Source organism: Sceloporus occidentalis, unplaced genomic scaffold (genome assembly GCF_023333645.1).
Source record: "Sceloporus occidentalis isolate IW3139 unplaced genomic scaffold, rSceOcc1.0.p SCAF_128, whole genome shotgun sequence".
Taxonomy (NCBI): Eukaryota; Metazoa; Chordata; class Lepidosauria; order Squamata; family Phrynosomatidae; genus Sceloporus; species Sceloporus occidentalis.
Genome location: NW_028317108.1, coordinates 2002185 through 2020949, shown reverse-complemented (window position 1 = coordinate 2020949; position 18765 = coordinate 2002185).

Below are 18765 nucleotides of genomic sequence, written 5' to 3'. Positions count from 1 at the left end.
TCAATTCAACCAGAGAAACTTTTTTTTTTTTTTTTCTTTAACCAGAAACACACAAAATATTTGTTATTTAATAAATTGATTATATACAAACAATTTAAGACAAGAAAACACTATGTATAAGCAGTGCTGTATTTAACTTGGGGGCTGCCCTGAGCTCAACATAGGGCAGTGCCCCCAGTCCCCTCCACCTCCATAGAAGGCGTCTGATACAATAAAGACATTGGGGGGCTTTAAGAAACAGCTTACTGTATCTAAAAAGGCACACATTGCCATCAATTAAGTCTATGGAGGCCGCGCTGAGTCGGCACAGCATCAATGGCAAATCTTGTACCAGGGGGACTGCTGTACTCCCTGACCTGCTGCCCTAGGTTGGGATATGTCACTGTGTACAGGCATCTAAAGAAAACTTTAAGAGATGTCATGGCCATGGTGCCCGAGAGAACCCACATTTTTCTACTGTATAAAGTGGTCTGTAAGGTACAGTCTTACAGTGTCTCTATAAAACTGCCCTTCGTTATCTCCTCCTCCAAATATCAGTAGATCCTGTGTGATTCCCTTCTCACTTCTCTCTTTTTTTACCCTTGGCAGAGGTAGCATGGAATGCCCAGCACGGGGCAAGCGAGGCAAGGATTTGTGAATCAATGAAGTCCAAGCCTTGGTAACTAAAAAGAAAAAAGAAAAAAGTACCTTCTTTGTAAAACTGCATATGAAGATTGTTTTTATGAATCTGACATTAACAACCCAACATTTTCATAAAGAACTTATAATACATACATACTTAACCTTTTTTATAAAATTGGCTTTATTACTACATTTTAAGTTTTCCATGTGATGACTGAATAAAGCACATAATTTAAAACAAAACTTGATTTGTAAAGGAACATGTGAAATCTTGACTAGAAGTTAAATGAATTTGGCATCAGTGGCATGAGCCCAAGCTATAAAACACAATCCTGTAAACAAAAAAAATGTGCCAGAAAACAAGACGTTTGTTGAAAGAAGATCACATGGCATAACACTTCTAGAATCTAAATTCTATCCGGCGTATAAGACGACTGGGCGTATAAGACGACCCCCAACTTTTCCAGTTAAAATACAGAGTTTGGGCTATACTCGTCGTATAAGACTACCCCTCTGCCCCGTATACAACAACCAGCCAATCACGGCAAGCGATGTACCTTACCGGTGATTGGCTGGTTGTTGTATACAGAGCCTGCTTAGATTGGGTGGGTCAGCTCTCCCTAACATTTACACACATATAAACGTACACACCAGCTTACAAACACACATATACACATACCTGTCCATACACATACACTGCCCATACATAGACATATACATACATACACTGCCCTTACACTAGGGCTGCAACTAACGATTATTTTAATAATCGATTAGTTGGCCGATTACGTTTTCGATTAATCGGATAAAAAATGCAATTTTTTTTATTTAAAATAATGTAATAAACGTACAATTTACACTTTCATCTCTTTATTGCAATGGCCTCTCTCTATTCACCTTCTTATTTTACTGACATAATAATAAAAGCTACAAGAAACCAAACACAGTGTTTCTCAAACTAGGTTTTAATACAAAGTTATTAGTAAATATTAATTCATATGTTAACTATTTCATATTTAATAAAAACTGAGAAAAAAGCCTCGTTTATATTTTCTTTTATTTACCAAACTGCCCCCAGTTATGCACATCTGACCCCCAGCTTGCCACTCTGCCTTATACCTCTTATATGCCAGAGATGCCACTGTGGCCCGATATGCCTTATACTCCTTATATGCCAGTGATATGCAACTGAGCCCCCTGATATACCTTTTACCCCCAGATATGTCTTATGCCCCCCTGATATGCCTTATACCCCTATATGCCACTGTGCCCCCTGATATGCCTAACTTCCAATATGCCACTCGCCCCCATTTATGACTTATACCTCCCTATATGCCACTGTGCACCCTGATATGCTACTCCGCTCCCCATAAATGCCCTGCACCACCCTGAAATTCATTATACTCCCTGATTCACCACTCTGCCTCCCCCAGATATGCCACTCTGAAATTCATTATACCCCCCATACACCACTCTACCTCCCCCTATACACCACTCTAACTCCCCCAGATATGCCATTCTGCCTCCCCGAAATTCATTACACCCCCATACACCACTCTGCCTCCTTCCCCCCTCCCATACTCCACTCTGCCTCCTTCCCCCTCCCATACACCACTCTGGCTCCTCCCCCTCCCATGCACCACTCTGCCTCCTCCCCCCTTCCATACTCCACTCTGCCTCCCCCCCATACTCCACTCTGCCTCCTCCCCCCTCCCATACTCCACTCTGCCTCCTCCCCCCTCCCATACTCCACTCTGCCTCCTCCCCCCTCCCATACTCCACTCTGCCTCCTCCCCCCTCCCATACTCCAGGTAGAGTGGCGTATAGGAGGGGGAGGAGCCAGAGTGGTGTATGGGAGGGTGGCTCCCATACACCCCTCTGACTCCTCTCATACACCACTCTGCCTCTCTCCCGACTCCCTGGTGTTTTGTGAACCTCCGTTGCCGACAGGCACTTTCACTGCAGCTTCATAGAAGCCTCAGCGTAAGTGAAGGACAGTAACGGAGGCTGTCTGTGCGATGCAGACCCCCACCACCTGACAGGATGATCCTCTGCAGGAGACCTCGATTCTCTGTCAGCCGGTGGGGATCTGCACGATGCGCACAGACAGCCTCCGTTACTCACCTTCACTTACGATGAGGCTTCTATGAAGCTGCAGTGAAAGTGCCTGTCAGCAACGGAGGTTCACAAAGCACCAGGTAGTCTGCAGAGAGGCAGAGCGGTGTATGGGAGGGGGGAGAGAGACCGAAGTGAGAGACCGGCCGACAGTGAGGGGAATCCAGGTCCCCTGCAGAGTTGCGGGGGATCTGGATTCTAGTGTTATAATCCGATCTCTGTTTGAGGTCGGATTATATAAGGAGAGGAGTTTTTCAGAGCATTTGCTCGGAAAAAAACCTCTTTTTATAGTCGATAAAAATCGATTAGTTGTTTCAGCCCTACCTTTACACACACACGTATATATATACACATACTAACATACGCCTGTCCATACACACACATTTATTACACACCCCTGCCTTTACACACACACACACACACACATATATATATATATTATATACTCACACCAGCTTACAAACACACAAATACCTACACTGCTCTTACACACACCTGACCATACACATACACATATACTGCACTTACACTCCTTTCTCCCCATCTCTTACCTTTCTCATCTTCTATCTTCCATCCAGTTGTGGGAGCGTGAGGTCTGTCATTTTAGACCTCGGCTTTACTGCTCCCTCATCACTACGCGCCGGCAATTGATGCCGAGCGCCGGGATATGACGTCATCCCCGCGCTCAGCATCAATAGCCGGCGCATAGTGATTAGGGAGCACGGAAGCCGAGGTCTGAAGTGCCAGACCTCGAGCTCCCTAATGTTGGGCTAGTTAGAGGGAGGTTGTGATCTCCCCAACCAGCCCTGCTCATCAGGCGCCCGCTGATCAGGGCTAGTTGGGGAGATCACGATCTTGCACCTACCTCGGCTTGGCCCTGAAGATCAGCCCAGGGGAGGCGGCTTCTCCGCTCGCCCCTCCCCTAGAGATACGTGGCTTCGTGGGGAATCGTGATTCTCCGGCTCGGTAAGTTTCAGCACCCGGCGTATAAGACGACCCCCGACTTTTGATTTTCATGGGTTAAAAAAGTTGTCTTATACGCCGGAAAATACGGTATATTTGAAAAACTGCGGATCCTCATTATTCCTTGCAAAAATTTTCATTCCACGTCACTTTTACTACAACACTAATTACAGACCAGTCATTTGCAATGTAAAATAGCTCAGTTACTCACCTAGCTGGACACTGACTAATGAAAGTCTACAGACAAAAGAATCAGGCAGGGCTTCATTAGCACTACCATAAAGAATCAACCCAGTGTGGTGGTTTTGCAGGGAATAACAAAATATCAACTATGGTAGCCTACAGATAAAGTTTATTGAAACTCTGAAAGTCTTCTTCAAAACTAAACGGCATTAAACTATATACCATATTTAAAACCTTAAACTATTTTTCCATGGGACTTCTTTTTCCTCATTATGTTTTGAGATTACTGTTCACACCCAATGTAGCTACTATGATCTTTTATGCAAGTTGGCTGACGTTTATGTTGTATCTGAAGGTATCTTGTGATGGATTGTACACGTTTGAAAGAAAAAAGTGATAAGCGTACCAGTGTAAATAATAAAAAACAAGTGGCGAGTAAGTTCCAATATTTGTGAAATCAATACTCCCCTTTCTTATTTATTTTCACAGCTGCAGCCCTAAAACATTCAACCGGATGTTGATAGCCAAAACTGTATCCACCTAGGGGCACTCGTGTAAACAAAAAAGAAAAAAAATAGAAAATAGTGTAGCAGAAAAAAACCAACAATTATGTGTCTTGTGGTAATAATTGCACTCACGGTGTATCTGTGATTTTTCAAAGCTTTTCTCAATTTCCTTTGATCTAAATTAGATGGATTGTACACAACAGGTACACTTTCTTTTTGTCTCTAAATTTAACTGCAAACAGATTTTGTTAGAGAAATGTTGCCAACCCTTCTTTAGATGACTGTACGTCAACAAGTAAGCCTTTTGGTAGTTTTTTTCATCCCACAGGCCATGAAGAGGGTTTGACAGCTGATAACCATCTGGTCTATCTAGGTCAGCCTCCTGGAGCACAGAAAACATGCAATGTAGCATGCAACATCATCGCTTAAGTATGGAGGCCCCAAATGGCATCCAACATCCCATACGGAAGCAGCGTATGGCTGACGAGTCTGCAAATTGTGGCCTTGTTTTTGCCAATATACAACTTCACGCAAGTGGTGCCTGATGTCACTACAGGATGTCAGCACACCATTTGGTCCATTGTCAGTCTGGGAGAGGTAAAGCTTGAGCACCATGAAGAAATAAAAACATCAGGCTATGCACACACCAAGGGAACAAGGACGTTTTCTAAGACACTGCTTCACCAAACTCCAGCTAGCTATGCACACAACACAAGGCACCCCAACTACATATCTTTACTACATCTTTCACTTTTAAATTCCCTCACAGTATTGTCCTCTATAACTTCTACCATTAGGTTATTCCATCTATCGGCCACCCTCTCAGGTAAGTAATGCTTTCTTAAAATTACACCTAAGCCCACGACCCTCTAGTTTTTGACTATGACCTCTTGTCCTAACATTTCTCCTTCTTTGAAATATACTTCCTGCAAGTACATGTATTTAAATGTTTCTATATCACCCCCTTATCTCGAAGCTATATGTTAAGGTTATTTAATCTTTCTTTGTTCAAATCAATGTATTTAAGAATAAAGTCACACTTATATGAAAGTGACAAGACCAGAGATGATTTAACAACCACCAAAGACAGACTAAACCTGGCAATAGGATTCCTGGACCATTACCAATACTTTATATACCAGTCCCTGCATTTAATTCTAGTTCACTGTTCAGCTAGAAGAGTCCCCTCATATCTTTCCTTCTCCTAGCCCCTTTGCATTAATCTAATTAATTTACAGTCACCTTAGATTGCTGTGATCTTTACCTTGTCTGTTTTCTTGTTAACTATTGCTTTCTGCTAAATATTGTCAAAAGGCAGTAAATTTGTTTTTGAAAATCCATCATATAGTAACGTACATTTGGTGATAGTGTGTGCAGCTTACAGAGCTCAGAAAAAACACTGTTTGCTAGGAAGATGTGACATCTTGTGAGTTTGTGGGAGAGTTATTCTATCAGTTTCCTTGAATCACTATTTGTTAAGAGTAACCAATACTGGCAGGTTTCTGGTTCTTGACCAACGCAGGCAGCAAGAAGGGCTAAGCTGGATTTGGCATAACCTATTTAAGTAAGAGGACAGATGAAACCTCACTTCAGAACCAACCAAGCTATTTCTGCACCATCAGTTCACTTGGGTACAGTAAAGTCAAAGAGTTGAAAACATAACTCTAGTGTCAGCTCTGCCTTAAGTGAACAGATCCCTATGCTGCATATTTCGATAAAGCAGCACATTCAAAAACTTTTCACCCAGTCTTAACTCCCTACAGGAACCAATTTTTATCCCCAAATTCCCTACCACCATTTTTGTCTTGAGTTTGTGCCCTGTTTAATTGTATGTATAGCACACATTTCTAATAAGTTTCAGTAATATTTTATCCATAACATAGGTCATTCAAGAAGATGAGACTATATATGCTACATAAAAAAGGTTACATTTTACAAGTGTTACCTGTGTTGAATATGTGGGTATCATTTAGAGCCTGATTGCCGTCATAGCCACCATGAATCAGAAAGTGAGTATCTGAGATGGGGGATGCTGTATGCCAGCTGGATATTGACAAAAAAGGGAGGTCAGTAGCAATAATTCATATAACAATTTCAGATCCTACATTAAATTGTAAACGCTGTAGACTGGCCTAGAAGAGCTCTAAACTAGAGGACTGCATTAGGATGCGGGCGGTCTCTCGGTTGCTGCCTTCGCATTGCTCCCTCACAGCGTCTCTTCTCTTGTTCCGCCCAGGAACCCAGCGTAGTCACGTGATTTTACATCACTTCCTGTTCCTGGGTGGAACAAGAGAAGAGACGCTGTGAGGGAGCAATGCGAAGGCAGCCTTGCGGGACTGCACAGGAAATCTGCAGTTCAGGTAAGGGGGTGGGCGTCATTGACCACATATGTGGCGGGAGAGGAACACACACATTGCGGGAGCGGGTGGTAATGGTCACAAGATCAGCGGGATTATAAAAAAATAAATAAAAAAAATACTGCGCAGGGCTCTACTCTACTACTCTAAACATGTTAATGACTGTTGTCTGGTTTAACACAATGAAGACTGGGGCATGTGGATCATATGCTTTAGACATCTGTTTGAGCGGTATACAGTGAAAGAAAACATTTTTATCCACTGCTGATTTTGTACGTTTGCCGACTGACCAAGACATGATCAGTCTATAATTTTAATGGTATAATTTGAACAGTAAGAGACAGAATCAAACACAAAATCTAGAATAACGTATTTCAAATAACTTATACATTGATTTGCATTTTACTGAAATAAGTATTTGATCCCCTATCACTCAGCACAATGTTTGGCTCCCAGGTGTCTTTTATACAGGTAACGAGCTGAGATTAGGAGCACTCTCTTAAAGGGAATGCTCCTAATCTTAGCTTGTTACCTGTATAAAAGACACCTGTCCACAGAAGCAATCAATCAGATGTCCAAGGATGTCAGGGACAAGAATGTAGACCTACACAAGGCTGGAAAGACCATTGCCAAGCAGCTTGGTGAGAAGGTGACCAAGCTGTTGGTGTGTTTATTCACAAATGGAAGAAACAAAAAGTAACTGTCAATCTCCCTCGGTCTGGGTCTCCATGCAAGATCTCACCTCGTGGAGTGTCAATGATCATGAGAACGATGAGGAATCAGCCCAGAACTATACGGGAGGATCTTGTCAATGATCTCAAGGCAGCTGGGACCATAGTCACCAAAAAAAAAAAAAAATGAATGGTAACACTACGCTGTGAAGGACTGAAATCCTGCAGCGCCCACAAGGTCACCCTACTCAAGAAAACACATGTACAGGCCCGTCTGAAGTTTGACAATGAACATCTGAATGATTCAGAGGAGAACTGGGTGGTATTTGGTATCAACTCAACTCGCCATGTTTGGAGGAGGAGGAATGCTGCCTATGACCCCAAGAACACCATCCCCATCGTCAAACATGGAGGTGGAAACATTATGCTTTGGGGGTGTTTTTCTGTTAAGGGGACAAGATAACTTCACCGCATCAAAGGGACGATGGATGGAGCCATCCAGCCCGGGAATTGAAAATGGGTCGTGGATGGGTATTCCACAATGACAATAACCCAAAACACACAGCCAAGGCAACAAAGGAGTGGCTCAAGAAGAAGCACATCAAGGTCCTGGAGTGGCCTAGCCAGTCTCCAGACCTTAATCCAATAGAAAATCTGTGAAGGGAGCTGAACATTCGAGTTGCCAAACGTCAGAATCTAAATCTTAATGACTCGGAGAGGATCTGCAAAGACAAAATCCCTCCTGAGATGTGTGCAAACCTGGTGGCCAACTACAAGAAACATCTGACCTCTTTGATTGCCAACAAGGGTTTTGCCACCAAGTACTAAGTCATGTTTTGCAAAGGGGTCAAATACTTATTTCACTGAATAAAATGCAAATCTATGTATAACTTATTTAAAAATGCGTTATTCTGGATTTTTTTTTTGGTATTCTGTCTCTCACTGTTCAAATAAGCCTACCATTCAAATTATAGAACGATCATGTCTGTCATTTGCCAAAACGTACAAAATCAGCAGGGTCAAATATTTTTTTCCTTCACTGTACATTTATCCTAATGTGTAAAATGTGTCCCTTGTCTTTTATGTGTTTCTGGCTTACTTACCAGCGAGGTGAGGGACAACCCCCTTTAACTTCAACAGGAGAAAACTCCATGAGCCCTGGAATAAGAGTAGAAGCATAGAAAGATGGGCAAATGTTAACAAGGCTGCAATAACAAAACTAAAACACTAAGGAGGGGTTGACAGGGGAAGCTGAGTTCACATACTCAAACTAGGAACTCACTTAAACTGGGGACAATCAGCTGACCTGTATAACTATCACAAACTCATTTAATATTTCTTTTGCAAACATTAATTATTTGAGTTAGGTTTGCTTAACTGTTTAAGTGTGAAAAAAAAAATTGTAATACTCACCCAAATCCAGCAAATATAGATCATTGTAGCACACCGGCGTATCCCAACCACCAAAAATATAGAGTTCCCTGCGCATCAGGCAAGCAGAATGCCTGAGGAAAAGGATGAGAATCTGTCATTCACATTCCCAAAAGTCATTGTGTTAAGCAAGTAAGAATAAGGCATATTCTAATGCTTCATCTGTGACGCATAATACAGTAGAAGGGCTACATTTTGACTGTTTTTTTTTAACTTTATTGTATACTACGGTAATACATTTTGATCATATTTAGTCAGTGGTTGACATGCTTTTATTGATACTAAAGGCAAAAAATGAAAACCATTAATATGGTAAAACGTCAAAGTTTGAAAGTAAGAGATTCACTCATGGATTGTGTAAATGTAGCCCTAGAACAATACAATACTGTCCTGCCTTTATTCACTAAACAAAAGGATCGGCCCAAGTGGCCACTAAATGTGTTAACTTTAAAGGAAAAATAAAACTTAACGGGAAGTCTATGGGGACCAAAATTCAGGGAATTTTCTTAAATTGAAAATAACTCTGGAAAGGGTAACTTTGACCATAGTGAACCTTGTTCCCAAAACTCGGAGTTTAGTGAATACACATCTGATGTGTATGGTGCTACCAGCCATAGTGAATGTATTAATCTTTTTAGAGTTATCTAAAACCTAAACCTGGTTTAACAGATTACAAAAAATAATCTGTTTCTTTTAAATGTATGGATCCTTTTATATGTCTATATATTTATTGTGACGGATCGTCCTGTGCCCCAGACTGGACACATCCGCCCGTCAGCTCCTTCCCTCTCCCAGTAAGCAGTCACAGACCAGCACTTCCCTCAATCATGAGACAGGACTTCATGCTTAGAGGTTAAAACAGAACTCTCTTTATTATAAACACACAGAATTTATATACAATCTCCATTCACTGTGCACCGAACCCAACCCCCAATCCTATCAGCCACATCCCATCACAAATCCCATCAGCCACATCCCATCACAAATCCCATCAGCCACATCCCATCACAAATCCCATCGGTATACAGGGGATGTATCAGGTGAGGGGATTAAGGGATACAATGGGTTCCCCCACCTGTGTTATCCCCCCTGTAATGCAGGTGCCGTCTGGGCAGACAGGGCTGTGCTGGCTGATTAAGAGCCCCAGCCAGATTATAGGATCGTCTCTTTGAAGGCTGGAGCTGCAGCCACACTCAAACAGGGTACACATAAATATAATAATAATAATAATAATAATAATAAACAGTGAAGATCAGTCTTAGGTTCTTCACATTTATATACATATTTATGTACATAGGTCTACAAATAAAGAGACATCATATTCCACAGAGATATACAATGGGTAAATAGGACATACCAAGAAATAAAGAAATTTGATTTACAGAAAACAGGTGAGGAGGGCCATTCTTACCCTCTTAATGACCAATGACATGCCAGACACATCACATAAAAAGTGTTAGTTAAAAGACAAATGACAACCCTGGCACGTCATGGTATTACATAAGCTTAGAAAGCGATCTAAGAATTCAAGCAACACTGAAAGTTACTGCAGGGGCCCTTGTGTCCGGGGCGTCAACGTCCGCCATATAATATTAAACAATAGCAAAGCATTCAGCGCCACCGACAACTCCTTGTAAGACACACTGTGACCATTCTGGTTTTATTTTTATGAGCAAGTGCTAAAATTAGTGCTGTATCTTCCCAAACATCATGGCATTGAATAAGTTAAAATAGTAGCATTTCAAATACCCAGGGGATGTCTTAATAAAAAATGTATGGTTGATTCGGTAAACTGAATTGGCCAGGCTAAAAGATGTCCCAATTAGGACATGGAAGCAGAGTGACAGATGGCCAAATGAAAAGAAAAAAAATGCGCACTTCCCAAATATGGCCTCCAAACAAACCAATGCATGGGTGGTATCACTGTACTCAGAAAATGTTGCTTTACACATACTGGGGTGTTAGTCAGTGACGTATACCAAGGGCTGTAAATTGATACCTAAAGTACAATGTGTGTGTGTGTGGGCGGGGGGGGAATGACTTCCACACAGTTATATATATATGGGGTAAATTTAAGCGCAGACAGTTTTTGTTTTTTTGTATGCATTGTACAGCCAATACACTGTATTTGCAGCATGCTTACACCTGTTTGGTAGGCCTTGTATTATACATTTGTATTATTTGAGCCTGAGACTACCTTAGCACACCAACATTTTTTCTTTTCCCCGTTTGCACATATTTGATAAGGTTTTGGTAGCAGTATAAACTGCCTTGTGTGCCCACTATGCAGGAGGTGAAAGTAGGTTCTCACCCTATTGAGTGTGTCTTGATGTGGCAGGTGAGCTTAATTATGCTTTGGCCAATTCATATAACTAAAACCTCTCATTTATATTGTGTTTATATATTTGGTGCCAACTTTATTAGGGTGAGAAGCGCAGACCGTTTTTTTGGGTTTTTTTTTAATACATTGTACAGCCAATACACTATATTTGCAGCATGCTCACACCGTTTGGTAGGCCTCATATTATACATTTGTATTATTTGAGCCCGAGAGCTTAGCGCACCAACATTTGTTCTTTTCCCTAGTGGTACATTTAGTTCATGGAAAGAGTTAAAATACCACCATTTGAAATACCCTGGGGTAAATTAAATTGACCAAACCCATGCATGGGTGGTATATCAACGTACTCAGGGGATTTTGCTGAATACATATTGGGCTGTTTGGCTTAGACATATACCAGGATCTATAAATTCATACCTGAAGTAAAATTTGCATGGGGGGGATACTACCACAAACTTTGGAAAAGGCTGGTGGTAGAATCTTGTTAAAATACCAGCATTTGAAATACCCTGGGGTGTCTAGTTTTCAAGATACATGGTTTGATGGGGTAAATTGAATAAGCCGGCTTCAAAGATGGCCCATTTAGGACAAGTTGAAAATGTGCACTTCCCAAATATCGCATTTTACCTCCCAAACAACCCAACAAACCCATCCATGGGTGGTATCGTTCAGGGGATTTTGCTGAACGCACACTGGGCTGCTGTTTGACAGTGACACATACCAGGACCTATAAATTCATACTTGAAGTACAATTTGTTTGACAAAGGCTGGTTGTAAAATAAAGTGTTAAAATATCAGAATTTGCAGTGTCTGGTTTTCAAAAATATATGGTTTGATGGGGGTAAATTGAACTGATCAGCTTCAAAGACGTCCCAAATAGGACATTGGACAGGAGTACCAGATTTGGAACAAAAATGGCTTTGAAATAGCAAAAGGCTACTTGTATTTATTGCCCTATAACAAGCTCTTCTTCTGAAAAAAACAATATACAACGTGTGTTGGTTCAATAAATGAGAAGAAAATTAAAGCTAAACACGAGCACCACAAAAATGTTAAAACAGCCTTTGTTCAGAAGGGTATAAAAAGAAGAAAACAGCATGGTCCTTAAGGGATAAAGAAGCGTCTTGTAAGATTTCTTTTTTTTGAAGGACTGAAGGCAGGGGGGAAGCCGGATAGGCACTCCAGAGGATTGGGGCAGCACTTGAAAAATCATGCAAGCGTGCATCAGAACTAGAAATCAAAGGAGAGAACAAACTAAGATCGCTGGATGAGCGGCGAGACCGGTTAGGAGTATATTTGGAGGGGAGTGAGCAGATGTAAGTAGAGGAATCGCTATAAAGAGCTTTGAAAGTAAGAGTTGGGATTTTAAAATGAATCCTGAAGTGAACAAGCAGCCAGTGAAGAGCCTGACAGAGGGTAGAGGTATTAGTAAAGCGATAAGTCTGGCGAGACGGGTTTGATGAAGACCAGCTAAGACAGGGTTAAAATAGTCAATATGGTAGATGAGGGCATGGAGTAAGTAAGCTCTTGAATCACGAAACCTAACTTTTTTGTGGAGCTCAGTTATAGCCAAGTTTCATATAATTATGGACCAATAGTTATTTTAATTGGTTATAGGTTTTTTACCTACAGAATAGAGATGAAAACTGCATTGTTGCCTTAATAATAAATGCAAGCATTTGTAAATATGCCTTTTTTCTGGTTACCAACAACTATATATCAATGTAGTAATAAACTTGTACCAGCCTTTCCCTGGGAAGTGTCTTCTCAAGGGAAGCATGCAGAGAGTCACTTCTCAGGATTCTTACCCCGAACGTGCAGGTGGTTTCTTCCCAAAGACAATGGGCTCATACCAGATCTCATGTTGTGGATCAAAAATGTAGAGCGAGTCACTGCAACCATCAGGTTCTGGGTTAGGACGTGGAAACACACCACCAAACACAAACATTTCTCCTCGAAACAAAGAACAACTATGATACGAGAGGGGTGGAACCTTTCCCCGAGCCTAGAAAGAAAATAAGAATGGAATAAAAATTAAAAAAAAAGTGGGTAAAAAAAAAACAAAACATTTTCCTGCCTGCACTTCTCTACCTACTCACCTCCACACTGCTCCATTTCCAAGAATCTGTATCCAAAATATGGACATCATTGAACCACTTCTTGTTTTTTGAACCTCCAAAAACATAGATCCTTTGGCTCTCAGGATCAAACACTGCAGTGTGACCAGTGCGTGACTCTGGAGAAGGTCCATCTGTCAGAGCTTCTGCTGGAGACCACATGCTATCCGCTGAATATGGATAAATGTCACAAAATCAAACCGACTAAAAGCTTGTATATTAAGAACAAAAGAATGTTCATTTATAAGAATTCTCACCTGTATTAAGTTTCCACATAGAGTCCTTACAGAAATGCATACGTGTACCCTGCCCGCCAATGAGGATCACAGTTTTGGAGTCAACAGGACAGAGGGTATGGCCCCATCGTGGTGTAGGCCCTGCTTTTACATATTAAAACATACATCAATGCTCAGTCAAATTGAAATATTTAATCTGTATTTCGGGATATAACATTGGTTAAAATGGAGATCATATTTTACACAGGCATACCTCAGTCTAAAATATACAATAGCCAATACAAGCAGTTTACTACACATCAAAAATATGGTCTTCACATTGCCATGCACTTTGCTATTGGAAACAGAGACACAGACAATTACTGTTTTGATAAAATATCATGAACTAAATAGCAATTAAGATGTGAAGAATAATCATACCCAGTGTACTAGCAAATACATTTGGAGAGATATTTCATACTCAGAACCAGGGGGAGTGTGGCTTTGAGCCAACTAAAGCAGGTGCACGTGTAAGGAGCGCCTGCTTTGGGGACCACTTTTAAGCAGTGCAATCCGTTTCATATGCTCCAATAGGCAACTTACCCCGTTATGCCACTGTGCCCCCTGATATGCCTTATACCCCAGCATGCATTATACTCCCAGATATGTCACTCCGTCCTCCCTACAGGGGTAATCTTCACTGCCCCCAGGATTTAGAGTCCCCTTAGTTTGCCCCCCTTTACCTCTAACTGCCCCTTAAGTTATCCTTATTAAATTAATTAAATTAACCCTCAGTCCTCAGTATTATATTAACCCTAAAGACCCCATTAACCACAACTGCCCCTAAATTAACCCTAAACACCCCATCAACCACAACTGTCCCAAAATTAACCCTAAATTAACAGTAAACACCCCATTAACCACAGCTGCCCCTAAATTAACCCCCACCTCCCCTAACTTTCAGCAGCCCAATAATTAAACTTTATACTCACAGTTAGATGAGAACTCTGAAAAAACCCTCATTTTAAAATCGATAAAATTCGATTCAACTAATCGATATTGAAATTCATTGGCGCCGATTTTCATTATCGATTATATCTATTAGTTTTTGCAGCCCTAGTCTGCACGATGTGCTTTAACAATCTCCCTTGCTGCCCCCCCCCCCCCGGAAAGTGCTAGCAGGGGAGGCATCGCGCAGACGTCCACAGCTGCCAGAGAGTAGGATCCAGGTCCCCTGCAGCGCTGCAGTGGATCTGTAGCCTAACCCTGCTGCATGTCCCAGGCGTCGGGCGATACGAATTGCGCATTCCTGCGCTAAAATCCCGATTATAGGCATTATATATAAAAAGATGAAAGAGGCCTGTAATTTTCATCGTAGGTACACTTCAACTATGAGAGACAGAAAGAGACAACAAAATCCATAAATCACATTGTCTGATTTTTAAAGAATTTATTTGCAAATTATGGTGGAAAATAAGTATTTAGTCAATAACAAAAGTTCATATCAATACTTTGTTATATACCCTTTGTCGGCAATGACAGAGGTCAAACGTTCTCTGTAAGTCTTCACAAGGTTTTCACACACTGTTGCTGGTATTTTAGACCATTCCTCCATGCAGATCTCCTCTAGAGCAGTGATGTTTTGGGGCTGTCGCTGGGCAACACGGACTCTCAAACTCCCTCCAAAGGTTTTCTATGGGGTTGAGATCTGGAGACTGGCTAGGCCACTCCAGGACCTTGAAATGCTTTTTACGAAGCCACTCCTTTGTTGCCCGGGCGGTGTGTTTGGGATCATTGTCATGCTGAAAGACCCAGCCACCTTTCATCTTCAATGCCCTTGCTGATGGAAGGAGGTTTTCACTCAAAATCTCACAATACATGGCCCCATTCATTCTTTCCTTTACAAGGATCAGTCGACCTGGTCCCTTTGCAGAAAAACAGCCCCAAAGCATGATGTTTCCACCCCCGTGCTTCACCGTAGGTATGGTGTTCTTTGGATGCAACTCAGCATTCTTTCTCCTCCAAACACGACGAGTTGCGTTTCTCCCAAAAAGTTCTACTTTGGTTTTATCTGACCATATGACATTCGCCCAATCCTCTTCTGGATCATCCAAATGCTCTCTAGCAAACTTCAGACGGGCCCGGATATGTACTGGCTTAAGCAGGGGGAACCGTCTGGCACTGCATGATATGAGTCCCTGGCGGCGTAGTGTGTTACTGATGGTAGCCTTTGTTACTTTGGTCCCAGCTCTCTGCAGGTCGTTCACTAGGTCCCCCTGTGTGGTTCTGGGATTTTTGCTCACCGTTCTTGTGATCATTTTCACACCACGGGGTGAGATCTTACGTGGAGCCCCAGATCGAGGGAGATTATCAGTGGTCCTGTATGTCTTCCATTTTTGAATAATAGCTCCCACAGTTGATTTCTTCACACCAAGCTGCTTGCCTATTGCAGATTCAGTCTTCCCAGCCTGGTGCAGGTCTACAATTTTGTTTCTGGTGTCCTTCGACAGATTTTTGGCCATAGTGGGGTTTGGCGTGTGACTGTTTGAGGTTGTGGACAGGTGTCTTTTATACTAATAAGTTCAAACAGGTGCCATAAATACAGGTAACGAGTGGAGGACAGAGGAGACTCTTAAAGAAGATGTTACAGGTCTGTGAGAGCCAGATACGTTGCTTGTTTGTAGGTGACCAAATACTTATTTTACCAAGGAATTTACCAATGAATTCATTAGAAATCCTACAATGTGATTTCCTGTATTCTTTCCCCCCCATTCTGTCTCTCATAGTTGAAGTGTACCTATGGTGAAAATTACAGTCCTCTCATCTTTTTAAGTGAGAGAACTTGCACAATTGGTGGCTGACTAAATACTTTTTTGACCATATATTATATATATACACATACATACCATATTGGCCCGGATATAGGCCGCCCCCGTGTATAGGCCGCCCCCTAAAAGTTTGGTGCTTTTTTAAAAAAAAATTTTTAATAGACATGCTGCCACTCCCCCCCTCCCGAGATATGCTGCCACTCCCCCCCTCCCGAGATATGCTGCCACTGTCCTCCTCCTCCTCCTCCCCCGAGATATGCTGCCACTATCCTCCTCCTCCCCCCGAGATATGCTGCCACTGTCCTCCTCCCCCCGAGATATGCTGCCACTATCCTCCTCCTCCTCCCCCCGAGATATGCTGCCACTATCCTCCTCCTCCTCCCCCCGAGATATGCTGCCACTCTGCCCCCCCCCCAGACTTACCAGAGCAGACTCCTGGGTGTCTTGCGGGGCCGGCGGGGGACATCTACGCAACACGCGTAAACAACTTCCGGTGCCGGCACATCCGCTGAGTCCCGGCACCGGAAGTTGTATACGCGTATTGCGTAGGTGTCCCCCGCCGGCCCCGCAAGACACCCGGGAGTCTGCTCTGGTAAGTCTTGGGGGCAGAGGTAAAACGCATCGTGCGGAAGTTCACTGCTGCCGGTGAACGTCTGCACGATGCGCTTAGACAATCTCCCGTGCCAGCACTCCCCCCGTGGGAAGTGCTGGCAGGGGAGGCTGTATGAGCGTATCAGAGAGTAGGATACGGGTCCCCTGCACCGCTGCGGGGGATCTGTATCCTAACCCTGCTGCCTGCCCGGCGCCCGGAACTGCATGTCCCGGGCGTCGGGCGCTGGACCCCGAATATAGGCCGCACCCCCACTTTAAAGACTTAAAGGGGGGGGGGAAAGTGCGGCCTATATTCGAGCCAATACGGTATATATACACACATATATACATACACACACACACAAACAGTGGATATAAAAAGTCTACACACCCCTGTTAAAATGCCAAGTTCTTGTGATTTCAAAGAATGAGACAAAGATAAATCATGTCAGAATTTTTCCCACCTTTAATGTGACCTATAACATGGACAATTCAATTACAAAACAAGCTGAAGTCTTTCTGGGGGGAAAAAAATTAAAAGAACTCACAATAACCTGGTTGCATAAGTGTGCACACCCTTAAACTAGTACTTTGTTGAAGCACCATTTGTTTTTATTTACGGCTGCAACAAATCGATAAAATCTAGGGCTGCAACAACTAATCGATAAAATCGATAATGAAAATCGTTGCCAAATGCTCTGAAAAATACCCCTCATTTTGTAATCCGTTTAGTGTCTGACTCACAACAGCAGCTCCTACGTCCAGTTCCTTCCTGCAGTCACTGCCGATTGGCTCACCCACTTCCTTCTTCCAGTCCTCCCGGCAGTGACCGATTGGCTGCAAGGAGGGACAGAGAGAAATGGGCGGGGCCAATCAGCAGTGACTGCAAGGAGGGACAGGGAGAAAAAGGGGCCCTGCCCATTTCCTATACTGTCTATATGGCTCAAGAACTCATCTAACTGGTGAGTATAAAATTTATATTTGGGCTAATGAAAGTTAGGGGCAGTTATAGTTAATGGGGTGTTTAGGGTTAATTTAGGGGCAGTTATAGTTAGTGGGGTGTTTAGGGTTAATTTAGGGGTAGTTATAGTTAGTGGGGTGTTTAGGGTTAATTGTGGTTGATGGGGTCTTTAGGGTTAATTTAGGGACAGTTGTGGTTGATCTTCAGGGTCTTCTCTTCAGGGTTAATTTAATTAATTTAATAAAGTTAACTTAAGGTGCAGTTAGAGGTAAAGGGGCAAACTGAGGGGAATCTAAATCCTGGGGGCAGTGAAGATTAACCCTGTATTTATTTATAAAAGTATTGTGTCTGTGAACGAGTCTGCAAATCTATGAGGGCACTATGGCATATCAGGGGGGTATACGGCATACCTCGGGAGGACGGAGTGACATATCTGGGGGTATAAGGCATATCTGGGGGTATAAGGTATATAAGGCATATGTGGGGAGGGCAGTGTGGCATGTCTGGGAGGCAGTGTGGCATGTCTGGGGGTATATGGCATATGTGGGAAGCAGGTGGCAAGCCTGGGCTCGATAACTGGGGGGGGGAGGGGCAGGTTGTGAAATAAAAATGCATTTTTATCAAAGTTTTTTTTATTCTGCAGTTGTTTTTTTACATCCTACGTTACTTTATTAAATAAATGAAAAATTTTAATTTTTTTATCCGATCAAAAAAATAATCGGCCAACTAATCGATTATGAAAAATAATAGTTAGTTGCAGCCCTAATAAAATCAATAATCGATTATGAAAATCGATGTCAACAATTTTCATAATCGATTAGTTGAATAGATTTTCATTGATTTATAAAATGAGCTTTTTCAGAGC